Raw genomic sequence first — 17,215 nt, 5'->3', positions numbered from 1 at the left:
CAACCTAGAGTCTCTAGTCAAGGAAGCGACTGACCTTGGCTTCTAGGACATTCCAAAAAACCCAAGTTGTAAAAATTAGCATCATCAAAAGCCTCCATCCTTTGAAGCCTAAATACTTGTGTTTATGAAAGTTGGTAAACAAACCTTTACCTCTGGCAACTGAGTTCAGTTGCTCATTACCAAGTGCTCCCACACTTCTGTTAATCTATCAGCAATTAATTCTCAGGACCCTACCATTCAGACTCAAGCAGGCAGAAGAAAGGTTTTTTCTTCCGATATCAGCACTAACGGTGTCTACTAGCTTCCCATTGTAGTTGACTTTGGTAGTAACAGGTTAAAAAACTGAACTTTAAATACCATCTCATGACTGAGGCTAGAAATTAGCACTGTATTTTATAACATCAAACACAGTGGAACAAAACAACAAACAAGGAGGCCAAATATCCAGAAACCGTTGATTGATCTAAAAATACAACTACAAAAACCTAGGGGGTTTGGGAGCCCTACATTTTTCTTTATCAGCTGTTTTCTTCTCTTTGCACTGTCCCTTTACAAATTTGCAAATTGCTGCTATTCCTTTGGTCTACTTATGACCACGGAGGAAGGGACACATGACTAATGCAGAAGCTAAGGTATCAACAAAGGACTGAAAGATTTTTTTTCTCTCCTTGAAGCAAAGTTAAGATTTCTTCCTTCCTCCTATCTATTCCTCTTCTCTATCTCAAAAACACAAATCAAACTGGACTCTTTAATTTGAAAGGAACTTTGAGGAGACATGAAGTAATCTACGTTTCCCCAGGCCTACCAGGAGTAAGTGTCTAGAGATATATTTTAAAATAAAATACTTTTACTAAGAAAACCAAAAGGCTGCTTTACAAAAAGACCAATCCAGAGGAGAGCAGAGATGCTGTGCTGATGATTATTTCCATTGTAAAATTTGGAGGCTGCATCCATATACTGAGAGTGGAGAATACATTAAATAGCAGCAGCTTCTATTCCTTCATCATCACCGTCCATGTTATTCTTTCATTCAAAAGATCCATCTAAGGAGCATGCTTTGCTGTAACTTTCAAAGCTGCCTTTTGTGTCTCAATGTCCTTCATCTTTAAAATTCAAAATGACCACTAAGAATCACTTTAATTAAAAAACTCATTTAATACTGTCTTAAAAAAATAAAAACCTAAAATCAGTGAGATGCAAAATAGCAACTGTTATCACCCCCAATTCCAAATACATTTATACTGGAACAGAGAATAGTGAAAAAAGGGAAGGTCTGAGAGAGGGAGACCCGACTCCATTTGGATGGCTTTGGGGCACCTGGGTGGCTCAGTCAGTTAGGCATCTGACTCTTGATTTCGGCTCAGGTCATGATCTCACAGTTTGTGGGATTGGGCCCTGTGTCAGGCTCCATGTTGACAATGTGGAGCCTGCTTGGGATTCTTTCTCTCCCCCCCCCCCCCCCCCGCCTCTCCCCTGCTCACTCTCTTTCTCTTTCTTTCAAAATAAATAAACTTATAGATTGTTTCAACATTCCTGTGGAATTCAACAGTATTCCAGGTTGTGTACTAACTCCTCTTAGAAGCTATAGTATATTCTTACTGTAGAAAACTGATCAACAAGTACACAAAACAGGTTTCAATTACAGATGAAATCAAACTTCTCAGTGGTAAATAAACAAAGACATTGCCAGGAATGCATGAGCCAACTCTTGGTGCCACCTCTGGTTCCAGTTTTGGATGGACACTGGTAACAACAGCTGACTCCTGCCTTTTCTCTTTTCTCTATCCTGTTTACTTCTTAACTCTAAATCCCAAACTAACGGAAGCTTTGTTTAAGGGCAACTCAGTAGAACTTCCAAAGACCGCCAATTCTCCTATTAAATTCCTGGTGTGGGACTTGGCAGAAACCTGGGTTCCAGTCTTAACCCTATCTCTTATTTGCTGTTTGGCATTGGGCAGTTTATTGATCTTCACTGGGCCTGTATAATAATGGGTTGGATTAAATGGTGTCCATGGTACTGTCTAGCACTAAACTTCTATGATTCTTTTGAATTTTCATTCATTACTAAAATCAAATACATTGTCCTCCAGGCCTTTGCAACTGGCACAGGGTGTCCTCCCTTAAAGACAATTTCCAAGGGGCCTAGAGGCACTCACCTTCCATGTGTTCACCACCCAAGGCCATAGGATATAAAATGGGATTACCCAAAAGTGTAAAATTAGGACCACACTAAAGATGCCTAATATTAACTCTTAGCTGCCTTATAGCTTTATCTTGCTAATATCTGGGGCAATGATTCTTTTCAGACTTCAGAACTGTAATCAAAGCAATGGCTGGTAACTCTTTCTTTGCAACAAATCAACTGATTTCAACAACCATATACTGAAAGGTTATAATGAGCAAGGTGCTATAGGGTAAACAAAGATGAATATGAGCTTATAACTTAGTAAAGGAGTCAAATGAAAGGTGAAGAAAAGAGTAAGAGAAGACCAAACAAAATTCTACAGTATACTGAGAGGAAGAATAAACAATGTCTGAATTTGGGGGGAAAAAAGGTAAAAAGTCACAAAAGGCTTCACCATAAAAAAACCTTTACTGAAGTATAATTTACATATTAAAAAATATACATGTGTAAAAAATACAGTATGATGCACTTTGACAAAGGCACAATACACCTGTGTAACCACCACAACAATCAGATGTAGCATATCTCCACCATCCCAAAATGTTACCTTGTGCATACCTGCACTTGACCCCCCACCCCAGGCAACCACTCATTTGCTTTCTGTCACCATAGATTTGCTTTGCCTGTTCTAGGACTGCATATAAATAGAATCCCATATTATGTATCACTCTGTATTTGGCTTCTTTCACTCTGAGTATTTGACATTCGTCTATGTCGTTGGGTAGTAGTAGTACTTTGTTTCCTTCTTCTTGCTCAGCAGTATTCCAGTGCGTGGATATGACAATTTGTTTACCTGCTCATCTCCTGATAACACTTAGGTTGTTTCCAGTTTTGAGCACTTATAAAGCAGCAATAAAACATTCTAGTGAAAATCTTTCTTTTTAATTGACATGCGTTTTCATTTCCCTTGGGAAAATATCGAGGCATAGAATTATTGGATATGGTTAAGTGTATCTTTACCTTATATGAAACTGGCAAATTTTCCCAAAGTGGTTGTGTCATGTTACATTCCCATCAGCGATGTATGGGAATTCCATAGTTTCATAATCTTGCCAACGCTTGAAACTGTCTTTTTAATTTTAGCCTTCGAATGTGTGTGAAGTAGTAATGCATTAGGATTTCAATGGGCATTTTTCTGATAACTAATGATGCTAAGCATTTTTTCATGTATTTATTTGCCATTCATATATCTTCCTTCAAAAACTGTTCAAATTTTTAGCTTATTTTCAAACTTTTTTTGAGAAAGAGAGAGAGAGAGAGAGAGAAAGAGAGAGAGAATGAATCTTAAGTAGGCTCCATGCTCAGCGTGGAGCCCAATGTGGGTTTGATCCCATGACCCTGGGATCATGACCTGAGCTGAAATCAAGAGTCTGAAGCTCAACGGATCGAGCCACCCATGAGCCTCTTAGCTTATTTTTAAATTGAGTTGTTTTACCTTTTTTTTTTTTTTTTTTTTTGAGGGGGATGAAGGAGATTGTCTTCCTTTGATTGAATTCTAAGAGTCCTTTTTATATTCTAGAAACAAGTCTTTTATCAGACATGTGTTGGCAGGTATTTCTCCCAGTGTGGCTTGATTTTTCATTTATTTTTAAATTTTTTTTTTTCAACGTTTATTTATTTTTGGGACAGAGAGAGACAGAGCATGAATGGGGGAGGGGCAGAGAGAGAGGGAGACACAGAATCGGAAACAGGCTCCAGTCTCTGAGCCATCAGCCCAGAGCCCGACGCGGGGCTCGAACTCCCGGACCGCGAGATCGTGACCTGGCTGAAGTCGGACGCTTAACCGACTGCGCCACCCAGGCGCCCCTCATTTATTTTTAATAACAGGCTGGAGTTTTCACTGTTGCGGGCCAGGAATTTTACTTGCAGTGTTCTTTTCTTAGAAAAGCAAAACTTCTAATAAATTTGACAACCCTTCCCTTCACAGTTTTTATGCCCAAAGAAATCTCTCTATGCAAGGTTACAAAAGCCAAGTACTTTTTATGTTTCCTTCTAAAATTCTATAGTTTTGGCTTTTTATGATTAGTTATTATCCATTTCTCCCCATATGAATATGCAGTTGTTCTAGCATCATTTGTTGAAAAAATACCCCTTCTTCATTGAATTGCTTTAACAACTTTGTTTAAATCAATTGACCATATATACATGTGGGTCACTTTCTAGAAGTTCTAATATGTTACATTGAGCTACAGGTCTATAATTACACCATATTACAGCTTTACTTCAAAAAACTAAAATCCTGTAGAATAAGTTTTCCAACTCTTTTGCTCTTTTTCAAGATTGCTTTGGTTATTCTAGACCACTCTGATTCCTGTATAAGATTCAACTTGCTTTTTTTTTTTTTTTTTCTTTTTAAAGTAAGCTCTACAGCCAATGTGGGGCTTGTACTCATGACCATGAGATCAAGAGTCATAGGCTGTACTGACTGAACCAGACAGGCATCCTTGATTTCTGTATACATTTTAAAATACCAATTTCTACAAAAATAGCCTGATGAGATTTTGACTGGTATTGTCAAAATCTGACTGGTATTGCTACATCTACAGATCAGTTTGGAAAGATATTTTAACAATATCAAGTCTTCTAAAACATGAATATGGCATATCTCTTCATTTGCTTTGGTCTTATTTTTCTCAGCAATGTTTTATGGGTTTCTGTGAACAGGCTTTGCATATAATCATATCCTTGAATATTTCATGTTTCTTTCTGTTACCAAAAAGTTTTTAAAGATAAAACTTAAATTAATTTTTAATTATTTTTTTAAATTTCATTTTTCAGTTTCTGATTACAAGTTTATAGAAATACAACTGATTTTTGTTTGTTCACCTTGCACCCTGCAAATCTGCACTTAGTCCTAGAAGCTTTTTGTAGATTCCTTGCAATTTTCTTTTTCTTCTTTAAATGTTTATTTATTTATTTTGAGGTGAGGAGAGGAGAGCAGAGGAGAGCAGAGGAGAGGCAGAGAGAGAAAGAATCCCAAGCAGGACCCATGCTGTCAGCATGGAGCTGGAAGCAGAGCTCAAACTCATGAACTGTGAAATCATGTCCTGAGCCAAAATCAAGAGTTGAACACTTAACCAATTGAGCCACCCAGGCATCCCAATTCCTCCCAATTTTCTGTTTACACTATCATTTCACCTGTGCATAAAGACAATTTTATCACGTCCTTTCCTATCTGTATGCCTTTTATTTCTTTTTCTTCCCTCAATGCATTATAAAGAACTTCCAGATATAATACTCAATATTAAGTGGTAACAGAAGATAATCTTTGTTTTGTACCAATAGGGGGGAAACTTCAGTCTTTCTGAATTAAGTAAACTGTTTGCTGTAGATTTTTCATTACAGGTTGAGGAAATTCTTTTCCTACTTTCCTGAGAGTTTTTAATTATGAATGTTTTAAATTTTATCATATGCCTTTTCTGCATTAACTGGGATGGCCCCATGGTTTTTCCTCTTTCTGTTAATATGGTGAATTACAGTGAATCTTTTTCAAATGTCAAGCCAATCTTGTATTCTGGGATTAATCCCACTTGGTTAGGATGTGTTATACTTTACAATATACTGCATAATTCAATTTGTTAGTATTTTATTAAGAATTTTTACATCTGTGTTCATGAAGGATATTGATTTACACTTATCTTACAGTGTCTTTTTATGGTTTTTATATTAGGGTAAAACTGACCTGGTAGGAGTTGGGAAGAGTTTGTGTAGAACTGGTGTTATTTCTTCCTTCCGTATCTGATAGAATTCACCAGATAAGTCACCTAGCCTGGAGTTTTCCCTGTTGTGGGCCAGGAATTTTACTCGCAGAGATGAATTTTTCTTTTATTTATTTATTTTGAGAGAGAACGCGCGCACAAGCAGGCAAGGGGCAGAGAGAGAGAATCCCACGCAGGCTCCAGGCTCAGCACAGAGCCTGACATGGGGCTCATGTCCTGAGATGAAATCAAGAGTCAGATGCCCAAATGACTGAGACACCCAGGCACTCCTGCAGGGAGGTTTTAAAAATAATAATAAATAGTAATTCTATTTCTTTAGTAGGTATGGAAGTACTCACATCTTCTTTTTCTTCTTGGGCCAGTTTTGGTAACCTGATTTTCAAATAATTTGCCTATTACTTCTAAATTGTTGAAATTATCAGTACATATGTCCATAACATAGACTTATTCTTTCCTTTTGATTCACCTAATTTGTACTTAAGCCCATCCAAAAAAAATTTTTTTTTCTTAAATACTGTATATTTCAGTCCTAAGAAGATCCATTTGGTTTTTTTTGTATCTTCCATTTGTCTTATTATATTTCTTTTTCTTTAAACCTTAGGGTATGTTTTCAATAGCTGCTTTAAAGTTCTTCCTGAGGGGGGCGCCTGGGTGGCTCAGTCGGTTGAGCGTCCGACTTCAGCTCAGGTCATGATCCCCCAGCCTGTGGGTTCGAGCCCCGCGTCGGGCTCTGTGCTGATAGCTCAGAGCCTGGAGCCTGCTTCGGATTCTGTGTCTCCCTCTCTCTCTGCCCCTCCCCCTCTCATGCTCTGTCTCTCTGTCAAAAATAAAGGAACATTTAAAAAAATAAAGTTCTTCCTGGTAATTTCATCAACTCCTTAATTTCTAGGTTTGTTTTGACTGATTTTTCTAATATTAGTGACATCGTCCTTTGAACACCTAGTAATTTTTTTTTCTTGGATGCTAGTTATTGTAAATGGTACACTATTGAATGTCTCACTCTTGTTTTTTTACTTTCAAGTGTTAGACTCTGTTTTGATGAGCAGTTAAGCAAATTCCAGACTAGACCTTTAAAGCTTTGTTAGGGTAGGTCCACAGTAGCCTTTACTCTGGAGCTAATTTAGTCTTAATAAAGATGTACCTTCTAGGGTTTCTATTAAACATTGCAGGTATTCAACACTCTCTCTCCACTTTTGCTAGTAAGAACTCAGGTAAGTTCTGGGACTTGTTCAGACTATAGACAGTAGGCTTTTGTCCAAGTCTAGTGGAGTCTGACCTATCTGTACACAGATAGGAACACAGTATCCTTGGTATTCATGGGTAACCCTATCCAGATTTCTGGAATTATCTCCCTCCACAGCTCCCACCCTCCAGTACTCTGCCCCACAGAGTATAGCTTCCTTAGCCTCTCTGAACTCTGTCTCTGCTTCTCATCTCAGGGAGGCTACAGTGCTGCACTTGGGTTCCCTCTCTTGGTGCCATGAGGCAGGCGTCCAGGCAGAAAGCTAGGTTGATTACAGGCTATATCTCGTTTGTTTCCATATTCTCACAAATCACAATCCAGGACTGTTTGTTGTCTATATTCATCTTGCCCTTGAAATCTGTGTGTATTTACAATAGCTGTTTTAAAGTCCCTGTCTGCTAATTTCATCATTTCTTGCCAGGGGGTAAAGTCTGGTATAGGTTTATATAACAAAGCTGAAAGAAGAAGTCTTAAATAGTATTTTAATAGAGATGAAAGAGGACACCAGTAAAAAGGAAAGGCACAAGCAACAGAATGGAAGAGGTAAAAGGATACAGCAAACAATACAGCTTGATTGGAACAAAGGGTATGATCATTCCTTTCCTAAGAATTTTCATAGACCTTTTTTTCTTTTAAGTTTATTTATTTTGAGAGAGAGAGAGAACAGGAGATGGGGAGGAGCAGAGAGAAAGACAGAATCTCAAGCAGGCTCCGTATTGTCAGTGCACAGCCCGACGCAGGGCTCGATCTCACAAACCATGAGATCATGACCTGATCTGAAATTAAGAGTTGGACACTTGGGGCGCCTGGGTGGCGCAGTCGGTTAAGCGTCCGACTTCAGCCAGGTCACGATCTCGCGGTCCGTGAGTTCGAGCCCCGCGTCGGGCTCTGGGCTGATGGCTCGGAGCCTGGAGCCTGTTTCCGATTCTGTGTATCCCTCTGTCTGCTCCTCCCCCGTTCATGCTCTGTCTCTGTCTGTCCCATAAATAAATAAAAACGTTGAAAAAAAAAAAAAAAAAAAGAGTTGGACACTTAAGTGACTGAGCCACCCAGGCGCCCCGATAGACCTTTTTATATGGTTTAACTTGACTTTCTACTGGGTGAGCTTTCCAAGGAATAGCATAGCAGGTCTCTTTCTGCCAGAGGTAATGCTGAAGAAAGAGACAGTAAAACAGTAATTCGGTGTTTCTGTTGACACTATGTAACAACCAGAATACTTCATCTCTTCTGAAATAACATTCAAAACAAAAAAGTAAACCCATAATTTTACACATTTTCTCCTATTTCTGGAACTATTCTGCTATCTTAATTACACACGTGTACACTCTCTTTCTCTATTACTGCATGGTTATAAACATAAACATCTTTCGTATTTATATGGTGATTCAGAGTCTATAAATTGTTTTAAATATACATTTTATCCTCAGAAACCTGTATGTTATTGCTAAACAAATTTTTACTTTTTTAAAAAATGTTTTATTTTTGAGAGAGAGCAAGTGCGTGAGAGCATGAGTGGGGGAGGGGCAGAGGCAGGGCCGGGGTGGGGGGTGGGGGGGTGGTGGGGAACGGAGGATCTGAAGCAGGCTCCACACTGATAGCAGTGAGCTTGATGCAGGGCCCCATCATGAGAAGTCAGACGCTCAACTGAATGAGCCACCCAGGTGCCCCTTTCAGATTTTTTTTTTAAATACTCACTTTTATGTGTTTACTTTCTACAAAAATTGGCAACTGATGCTTTCTGTGAAAGGCAGTGCTAATGTAGCTCTTTATCCGTAAGACTGCATTCAGTTTTCAAAGGATGTGAGGAAAAGTCTGGATTAGATATCTTAGGAGGAAAGCCAGGTCCTGCCCTGCTGTAGTTACTTTAGTCTACATTCTGGTGGGTGGGAAAGCTGAAGATTATTCTTTTGCTAAGAGCAGCCACAGACAATTATAGAGGTGGTTCTCTCCACCTTTTGGAATAACTTGACAGGAAATAGTAGTTAATAAAAAGTATTCTAAAGATCACCAAAGACTACAGAAGGACTCAGTTCAGCACATCCAGTTGGTTATTTGCAGCAAAGGTGCCATGGTCTAAGAAGAATCTTTTCCTGAGCCTAATGCCCTATAGCTCCTTCTTATAAGGAAGTCATAGATACCTTATATTTTCTAGATATCCTAATTTCTAACATCTAAAATTACAAATCTCATTAAATTTCAGTGAAAAGGTTGTTATATATGACTTTCTTAGCATACAGTGGGCTCAATTTGAATATTCAGCAAATCAGATATAAAAACTTATCTTCTCACTACTAATTATCTAAGAATGTAAATGCAGGGCACACCTGGCTGGCTCAGTCAGTATTGCACATCATTCTTGACTGCAGGGTCATGGGTTCAAGTCCCACATTGAACATGGCACCTACTAAAAAAGTATGTAAACACAACTTTCCTCAATGTGTAATATGTTTTCATTTAATGTAGTGTCAAGTTAATTTTCAACAAATATTTATTGAATATCTATCACTGTAAAAGACAGTGTAGGAGACACAAAGATGACTAAGACGTGGTGCTTGCCCTCAAGGAACTCACCACATAGTGGAGAAGTATGTGCATTTTTGGGCTAAATAATAAAAAAAAAAACATTACTGCGCTAAGTAAATAACCATGATAATTTTGTCTTTAAAACAGAAAGATGATTAATCAAGTGTTAAAGATAAAAAATCCACTATTATTTGGGGAATCAGTTATTTAACATGAAATACTGAATTCTACTAATGAGCAATTAACTTATGACTGTATCACCAAGATGGCCTTCCTTATAATTCTAAGTATGTAAGTCCTAAGTATATAAGTCTAAGTATGTAAGTATGCAATTGTTTTCTCCCCAAATAACCTGTGAGTATAGACAGCTCACAATCAGTGACTGGGCGGAAAAGACAATGGTTGTTGTCTACCTGCAGTACCTAAGGAACCAAGATTTTGGGCCTTCTCAGTATCCTCTCACTTCCAGGATACAGACAAAACTCTGACTTAACTGAGATGGCCTTCTTTCACTACCCTAAAACACAGTGAAATGGTCAAGAAAACAAAGAAATGTGGAGAAGGTAATGAATAATCCTCCCATCAGATAACTTGAAGTTAAATAATTTGGCAGCTTCAGCATTAAAGACAAATGAAAAATGTTACATTTCTAAATGTATTGCCTACACTCCTAATATTTTTTTTTTTTTTTTTTTTTACATACCTAATATTTTTTTTTTTTACATACCTAATATTTTAAACTAAACGATGCTGTTTGCAAATTAACACTCCCACTGCTTTGTTCTCTGTACTTTTGCTCATTTTATTCCCTTGATCTCCAACATTGTCTCCCTCTTTGCCCAATTTTTCACTTAACCCAGTCCAATTCTGATAACTACAAATTCTAAAGGTCCTTTAAGGGCTCAGCTCCTCATAGCAATGGGTAATATTCAGTACTTCTCCCTCACCTGACCCCTGTGAGCATTCACAATTCTCACGGACGATATAACAAAATACTTTCCTAGTTCTTCCCCCCCTTCATGGTTTCTTCTTCCTTCATGGACTACTTGGTGTGCTCCACTCTTTGCCCTTTTTTTCCTCATTCCACATTCTTAGTCCCAGCTTACGTCATACATGTCCATGGTGGGAACTCCCAAATCTGCATCTCTAGGCCAGATCTTTTCTGGAGTTCCTGATCGATTGGACATCTAGAGTAGACATCTCACAGGTAACTCACACTCATAACCATTAAAAATGAATTCTTCATTTTCTCCCCCTTCCTTGCATTTCTTTTAAAAACAGACAGAAGCTCCCACTTCTCCTCTTTGTATCTTCTATCTCAATAACTTGTATAAATCTATTTTATAGGTTGAAAAACCTATAAAGTCTACTTTATAAGTTAAAAAACCTCAACTCTTCCCTCTCACCTTTCATATAATTACTCACCAAATCCTGTAAATTCTCTCTCCATAACAGCCTCAATACCATTATACTGGCCCAGAGATACTTAGTTTCTCAGCTAGATTATAAAAATAACTTCTGACTATCTCTAGTGCCACAACTAATTTTCCATTCCACTGTTATTGGAATGTTTTTATTTTTTACATTAGATTCAGGTGTACAACACAATGATTTGATACCCGTATATACTGTGAATGGAATGTTTCTAAAATGGAAATATGAGTACCTTCTGCCCTGAATGGTCCCTTGATCCCTACAGGATGAATGTAAAACCTCTCCGTATGCCGCACAATGCCTTCCATGATTTGGCCCTTACCTGTTTCTCTAGTTTTACCTTCCTGATCACAGTACTTTAGCTATGCTTAAGAATTTCCTTAATGTGTCCTGTTGCTCTCTGCAACTATGCTCTGGAACACAAGCCATTCCCAACTTCACAACTTGGAACTAGAACTTGGTCTTCAAGTCCCTAATCATGTGTTACCTCCTCCACTGATGTCTTCCCTGATAACCCTTCAATAGCAAAGATGATCACTCTCAACTAGGTAACATCCTAGACTTTAATCGTGTCATTTCTTTTTTTTTTTTAATTATTTTTAATGTTTGTTTATTTTTGAGAGAGTGCGAGCGAGAGAGGCACAGAAAGAGAGGGAGACACAGAATCTGAAGCAGGCTCCAGGCTGCTCCAGGCCCAACGTGGGGCTTGAACTCACAAACGGTGAGATCATGACCTGAGCCAAAGTTGGATGCTTAACTGACAACCACCCAGGCACCCCTAATCATGTCACTTCTATCTTTGTATCTTCCAATTCAAAGCATGATCATTTAGTTATCATAGGTACTCAGGTTTATTGAATTACTTAAATAACATTTCCTCTTTTGATTTTACTCTAGAAGTATTTTCTCCCTCCCTAAAAGCACCTTATTTCTTACCTCTTAGGCTATTAATAAGTACTTCTAAACCGTGTGTAAACAGCTATATTAGTAAATATTTTACCTCCCTCACTACACCGTAAGTTCTCTATGGACATCTATCTAGTTATCAGCACAACTTCTTGCATATTTTGAATTACACTAGAAAAAACAAGTTAGAGGAAAAAGTCGAAAAGGATAAAAAAGGGAAATATCAGTATGTACACTTGTGTGAGTAAACACTGTTCTGAACTGGGGGTAAATAAGCCAAGACACAATTTCATGGATTGTCACTGTACATATGCAAGTTTAATAAGACAGTTCTCTGTGGCTTAAAAAAAAAAACAGATTTGGAAATTCTAAAGGACCTAAAAATATTTTTTTAATTTTTAAATTAAAAGAAAAATGTTTAAATGTTTATTTTTGTCAGACTGACAGAACGTGAGTGGGGGCAGGGTAGAGAGTAAGAGAGACACAGAATCTGAAGCAGGCTTCCAGGCTCTGAGCTGTCAGCACGGAGCCCGACACGGGGCTCGAATCCACAAACTGTGAGATCATGACCTCAGCCAAAGTCAGACGCTCAGCCGACTGAGCCACCCAGGTGCCCCGGAACTAAAAAACATTTTAAAAACCACTGCTATTGAATACAAACCACTTAGTAGACACAGAAACATAAGATAACTGGACATTTATAATCATACCTGTACCTACCCAGTGTTTATGGAATAAAGATCACAAAGATGAAGCTGCCAGATATTTATGTCCTATCCTTTCCTGAGCCTAACTCCACTATACCAGATATCCCCCTGGGATCTTCTCACTTCAGATAAGCAACTGAACCAGCCACAAATGAAGTTACTATTCCCAACTTCATCAGCAGCATCTGTTGTTTCAACGGAAACTTTTGAAACACACACAATGCCACATGCAAATCCCCTGAGGGTTGAGCTGCTTTATTCACTTGCATTCTTCTCAAACTGCTCTTTATTTCTGTCTCTGTTTTCTCTTATTTATACCATTCTATTTGACACTGGTCACAAAACCATTTTAAGTCATTAAAATTTTGCAGTGTATAACTGGCAACAGTTTAAATAAAACAAATTTTAGTAGAACAATTTGCAAGTTAGGCATCAAACTGTTCCTTATTTTAAATTGTATTAAATTTACCAGAAACAATCTGTATTTTTGAATGTGTATAAACGATAAATGGGGATTTAGCTCTTCTTTTTTTAGAGGTAGAGGAGGAAGAAGAAAGAGGAAATAAATACAGGTGCTTAGCACAGGGTTATAGAGAGCTCTTTTAAAGTTATCTGTCACATTTTTAAGACCTTTGTATTATCTCCAAAGAGACACAGATACAACCACAGAGAGTTCTCTCTCATCCCCCATTCCTTCCAAAACAATCTGTCACTAAACCACCTGGTTAAGAAATATTTATTTAAAAATTAAAAAACCTCTCAAATTGGGGCACTGGGTAGCTCAGTCAGTTAAGCGTCCGACTCTTGATACCAGCTCAGGTCATGATCTCACAGCTTGTGGGATGGAGTCCCATGTCGGGCTCTGTGCCAAGTGTGGAGTCTGCTTGGGATTCTCTCTCTCTCTCTTTCTCTCTCTCTGCCCCTCCCCTGCTTGTGCATTCCCTCTCAAAATAAATAAATAAATGATTATATTAAAAACAAAAACAAACACCTTTCAAATTAAACTAAATGACAAGAACAGAAAGGGAAAAATTATCAACAGAAACAAATATGGTAGGATTATGGGAGCTGCTTTTTCCTCTTTTAAAGATACTTCACTTCCATGCTTCCCTCCAAAAAGCAAAAAGGAAAATATACGATGGACATTTGAAATATTTGTAAAATGACAAGAACATATAAAACACATTTAAATTCAATCAAGAGGCTACTTTAAAAAAGATATTGCAGGTTTCTAGAGAAAACTATATAAATTTGGCTATATAAATTTGGTATCTCCTTGCTGGTAAAAATATAATAATAATCTAGAAGTTATGTCTTTCAGTCATCCTTCTAATTCTGTTTTACATTTCCTCATCCCCTTCCTACATCTTTTTTCACTTTCTTCAACATCTGATTTTTGGCTCACTCCTTCCTTAGTAAAACAAGTCCCTCCGAAACAATTCATTTTTGTTCTTTTTTTTTTGTGGGGGGGGGGTGGGTCATATTTTCTTCAAATCTCTTTCTAAACTTTAAGACCAAATATGTCCAGGCTTACATTTATAATTGCTTGCAGGATATATCACAAATGATTATACAGTCACTACAAACATAACATATCCAAAGAAAAACTTATCTTCACAGCCCCAACTGAAACTAGTTCAAACACTTTCTTCCCTGTTGTTATAAAAGGCTCAAAACATAGATTTATTTTCATCTTAACCCAGTGCTTCACTCCCATTACCCAAACAGGCCAGGTCTTAAAATTCGACGGTATTTCCCTTTAAAATGTCTGAGCCAACAGGGGGGCGCCTGTTGGTGCTCAGTCAGGGTGGCTTAGTCAGTTAAGCATCTGACTCTTGGTTTCAGCTCAGGTCATGATCTCAGAGTCATGAGATCAAGCCGTATGTTGGGCTCCGCACGATTAGTGCACAGCCTACCTGCAATTCTTTCTCTCTCTCTGCCCCTCCCCCTGCTTGTGCTCTCTCTCTTAAAATAAATAAATAAACACTGAACAAAATAAAATGTCTAAGCCAATATTCTGGTTTCCCTCCAGTCATCACTGTTTGTTCATCACCTCAGATCTAGGAGGTGTCCTTGTACCTTCAACTGCATTTGAAACATACCAGTTAGATTTTCTTTAAATGAGTAATTCTGTATTTTACAATCCGTTTTTTAAAATATTTTTTAAGTTTATTTATCTATTTTGAGAGAGAGAGAGAGAGAGAGAGAAAGCAGGGGAGGAGCAGAGAGAGAGAGAGAGAGAGAGAGAGACAGAATCTGTGCTGTCAGCACAGAACCCGATGCAGGGTTCGATCTAATGAACTGTGAGATCATGATCTGGGCCAAAACCCAGTTGGATGCTTAACAGACTGAGCCACCCAGGTGTCCCTTGTTAATTTGTATCAAAGTAATACATGCATATGGTTTTAAAAACTCTAATTAGGGGCGCCTGGGTGGCGCAGTCGGTTAAGCGTCCGACTTCAGCCAGGTCACGATCTCGCGGTCTGTGAGTTCGAGCCCCGCGTCAGGCTCTGGGCTGATGGCTCAGAGCCTGGAGCCTGTTTCCGATTCTGTGTCTCCCTCTCTCTCTGCCCCTCCCCCGTTCATGCTCTGTCTCTCTCTGTCCCAAAAATAAATAAACGTTAAAAAACAAAACAAAACAAAAAACTCTAATTAATACAAAGAAAGCATAAAAGAAAAAAAACAGCAGTTCTCTCCTCTCTGTTCCAGCTCACACTCCTCCAGAGGCAACCACTTTCAAGTCTCTAGCTATTTCTTTTGGTATTCATTTGGATACTTCTAAGTAATTTTCCTTCTGTGACTTATGGATTTATCTATTTTATTATTACTTTTCAATGTTTATTTATTGGGGGGGGGGGCAGAGAGAGAGGGAAACAGAGAATCCCAAGCAGGCTCTGCACTGACAGCTCAAATTCATGAATTGCAAGATCATGATATGAGCTGAAACCAAGAGTCAGACGCTTAACTGACTGAGCCCCCCAGGCACCCCAGGATTTATCTATTTTAAACATTAGTACCTAAATTCCTTTTTTAAAAAAATGTTTATTTATTTGTTTTTGGGAGGGATGAACATGGGCAGAGAGAAAGGGATAGAGAATCCAAAGCAAGCTTGTGCTGTCAGTGCAGAGCCTGCCATGGGGCTTGAACCCTCAAACTGGGAGATCATGACCTGAGCTGAAATCAGATGCTTAACCGACTGAGCCACCCAGGTGCCCCTCTAAATTCCTAATAAAGTAAAAGAGGATTTACTTGTAACATCCTATCTGCATTTCTTCTTCCTCCATCCCCTTTCTTAGGTTAAGGCAATACTCCTGACTATGTAGTGGTATACTGTTTCCTTTCTTGTACAATGCTTTAATTGTCCTGTATTTAATACCAGTCTAGTTGTTTCAATTAGTTGGCCTGAAAAATCTTCTTACTACCATGCTAGCCACTAGCACCTTGTCTCTCTAAAAGGTCAAGTTTGAGTCCTCTTGATATCTTCAGGATCAGAGCAGTGCCTGTTCATTATATACCTGCTGCATTATAATAGTCCTCACCAATCATCAAGGTCCAGTGGACCCATTTAATAATTTAAGTCATCTTACAAATAACTTACAGAGACATAAGGAGATAATGAATAACAATTTTACTAGAAACCCTAATAAGAACTTTAAAAAAAAATTTTTTTTAACGTTTATTTATTTTTGAGACAGAGAGAGACAGAGCATAGACGGGGGAGGGTCAGAGAGAGAGGGAGACACAGGATCTGAAACAGGCTCCAGGTTCTGAGCGGTCAGCACAGAGCCCGACGCGGGGCTCGAACCCACGGACTGCGAGATCATGACCTGAGCCGAAGTCGGCCGCTTAACCGACTGAGCCACCCAGGCGCCCCCCTAATAAGAATTTAAACATGGCAAACCAAAATTTTTATTTCATGTATATATATATCCCTGCTAAATACACCTGAAATGGGGAACATCTTGGAATACAACCAACTGCTCGACTGTCATCTATGTACTTGACACACATCCATCTGGTTTGTAAACACTAAACCAGATCTCGAATACATCTCTTCTTCGCTCCATAGTTGCAAGAAATTTTTACTTTTCAATTTATAAACACTAATTACAATGATCAATCCATTAGTGTCTTTTCACTTCTCTATCATCTATTTCTTTCTAGTCACCTCTGCATACACATTTGCCTTCAGTGACTGTCCACTTGTAACAAACCATATCAAGCAAATTTTGGTATACAAATCTCATAAAATATGAAAGCATACAGTCACACATCCTTTTATCAAAGCAGGATGGTACAGGTTCTCATCATAAAATACTGTGTGGTAAAGAATTTCCTGTTGAATGACTACCTAGATGAGAATACCTCATTTCCTTTTTTTTTAAGTTTTTTTAAAATTTATTTTGAGAGAGTGAGAAAGAGAGACAGAGTATGCATGTGAACAGGGGAGGGGAGAGAGAGAGAGAGAGAGAGAGAGAGAGAGAGAGAGAGAATCCTA

The 17,215-nt window shown here is 38.4% G+C and overlaps 1 protein-coding gene across 3 annotated transcripts in view; it reads right to left on the bottom strand.

Moving 5' to 3' along the window:
* ZCCHC7 (zinc finger CCHC-type containing 7) overlaps nt 1–17,215 on the bottom strand; it is a 252,484-nt gene that overhangs the window by 53,636 nt on the left and 181,633 nt on the right. The window lies entirely within an intron of this gene.

Source organism: Puma concolor, chromosome D4 (genome assembly GCF_028749965.1).
Source record: "Puma concolor isolate L17-30 chromosome D4, mPumCon1.1.hap2, whole genome shotgun sequence".
Taxonomy (NCBI): Eukaryota; Metazoa; Chordata; class Mammalia; order Carnivora; family Felidae; genus Puma; species Puma concolor.
The sequence above is the reverse complement of the archived record's forward strand: the minus strand, read 5'-3'. Positions and strand labels throughout refer to the sequence as shown.